The following is a 2,848-nucleotide window of genomic DNA, read 5'->3' as shown; positions in this document are numbered from 1 at the left end:
CACAATACTTAGAAGAAAAAGCATCTATAATTTATTATCACAGTCTATTATCACATACTTATGCTCTAAAGTATACAATAGTACAAAGTCTAGAGTAGTAACCTAGATTTTGCTAATAACTACCCATTCCTAGACCCTACCTAGCTACCCTACCTATACCTATACCTAGTCATGTGCTACCCTACCTATACCTATACCCAGTCACGTGCTACCCTACCCAAACCGTTTGGGTAGGGTACCTCATGTACCCTACCTAGTTCCTACCCATAAATCACGTGACTATACCTATACCCTACCCTACCCTACCCATCCGCCAGCCTAACTAAGGCTAAGCTTCTTACTCTTACCTAGGTTGTAAAAGAAGCACTTTTTATCTTAAGGCTCTTGCGCGAACTACACGTTAATATAGGCACATATGCTATTATAATACAATATAACAATAAACAAATAATTTAACTAGTTACTAAGGAAGTGTTGCAACTATATACTAAACTTCAGCATGTAGATATCTATAACTACTAGCTCTAACAGGAGGTGGCCGCTAGAAAGATTATTATAGAACACGTCTAGTCTGCAAGCATGATAGCAGACAGACTTACAAAGGTACTCCTAGTGAATAAGTAGGAAGGTTTCCTCTAGCAACTTAGTCTAGTAAACAGAGAGTTAATAGAAGTGCTAAACAGCGTGCCTCTAGACAGGATTTAAGAATAAATTAAGGACCTTGCACACGCATAAACAGTTAGCTTAAAGAGTTTCTAAGCTAAAGGGGGTGTGTTAGATAAGAGCAAGTGGCGAGAGGTTGGATCTGCGCAATTAAGCAGGGACCTGTCGCGCAGCTAATCAGCAGTTGCCAGGTTGATTAAGCGAGACCTGGCAACTCCTGATTGGCCCGCACACAGGCGGCCGCGAACAGCGCTAATTCCCCCCCACTTCAATCCTGTAGCAACCAGCACGACGCCACGGCAGAAACACCATCGCCACGATCATCAATAAATTATCATACCACCTAAGATCTCATTAAGCACATACTCTGGCTCACAGTACGAGCATCTGACAGCTCTTCACCACGCACACTAAGTATCTTATTAGCTATATCTACTACCTTATATAGCTAGGGCGCAAATCCTTGCGAATTAAGGTTAAGTATATACTAGACAATTGTCTGCTCCTCTAGTATAGTAAGTTTCTAGCAATTAGTGTGTATGTCTAGTTAAAATGTAATATTGTGAAGGCAATTAGAGACCTGCTAATAAGGTACGTTTAACACTCTAGCAGTGCTGCAGATACTGCAAAATTAGCTAGCATAGAAGGCCTAGATAGTAAGGATAACTCTACCTTCTCTAGTAGTATTCTAAAGTTGTTATTGTTAAGGCATGTTGTGTTGGGGTAAAAGGTGGTCGTGCTAAGAGAAAGTGGCTGGTTCGGTGATATGGCCGGCTCAGTGATATGGCCGGCTCAGTGATAATCTACGTTACAGTATTCCTAGATATTAAAGGTGCCTTTAACCACGTCTCTCTAAACTAGCTACTTGCTATATTGCAATAACTACAACTACCTTACAACTTAATAGCATAGATTTAATTATTCCTATCTAGGCGCCAGCTAAGACTATCCTTTAATAGAGAAACATAATCCTTTAGCAGTAACGTACTTGACGGGTGAGTCGCCCATATGGGTGAGTTGCCCACTCTGCCAAGACCCCACCAAAACTCTACTCTATTTTGGCCCGCAACACCCCATTATAGGCCTGCAAATGGTAATTTAATGTGTTATAGTATAGAAGAGCTATCTACAATCTCTTCTAACATGTGCACAAGTTGTGCCCTGTCTCCTAGCACTGTTTACAGCGTCTTATAGTTTGTTAACCTTTATTAGTGTACACTGTCTTCTTTGCATGTTTACTATTACTACGCGCTTTAAACTCCTCTAGAGTAGTTAACTATACCCCCTCTTTAACTATTAGAGTCCCCTCCTGCTGTAAACACTTTCTTTTATGTAATTTATGTTATGTTGCAGCCTTGTTAGCATCTTAAAGCTCAGAAACCTGCTTGCGCACTAACACTAGCAAATGCGCCATCATCTTAGCGCCTTTTAAGAGCTTTTCTAGCGCATTTATAATAGAGGAAGGCGAGCTATCTGTATGCTTTTAAATCTTCTCTTGAACCAGCTTTGATTAAGACCTAAATTCTAGCGTGTTCTGGGGTGTACAGGACTGCCAGGGCTTATTAGAGATAGGAAGTGGTGATAGGGTGCGCAGTTGAACGTCAAGGCCTATTATAACCTGTTCTAGGTTAAATAGAACTAATCTAGCGCCTCTAAACCCTCCCTAGATATTACTTAGGGTTATTGCTGCATTGTACGCACGTTTAAAGCATGGCAGGAACTTAAGTTTTAAGATGTAGGTAATCTAGTTGCGCATAAGATCTTTAGCTTAGCGCCTATACGCCTTCTTTAATAGCGCAAAATAACCTACATTAAGTGGCTGTAGGAGGTGTAATAAGTGTAGAGGTATACAGAGTGTGATAATCTTCCTCTCCTTGCAGTATTGTTGGAATTAGAGGGAGTTATAGCTCTTATAGCCATTAATAATCAGCAGTTAGAACCCTCCTACAGCACGCCTCCCTGTATAGGCTTCAAAGTGCTGTAGCTAGGCTGGCGGATGGGTAGGGTAGGGTAGGGTATAGGTATAGTCACGTGATTTATGGGTAGGAACTAGGTAGGGTACATGAGGTACCCTACCCAAACGGTTTGGGTAGGGTAGCACGTGACTGGGTATAGGTATAGGTAGGGTAGCACGTGACTAGGTATAGGTATAGGTAGGGTAGCTAGGTAGGGTCTAGGAATGGGT

Source organism: Didymella exigua (assembly GCF_010094145.1).
Source record: "Didymella exigua CBS 183.55 unplaced genomic scaffold M421scaffold_1, whole genome shotgun sequence".
NCBI classification, from domain to species: Eukaryota; Fungi; Ascomycota; class Dothideomycetes; order Pleosporales; family Didymellaceae; genus Didymella; species Didymella exigua.
This window is presented reverse-complemented; position numbering follows the sequence as displayed.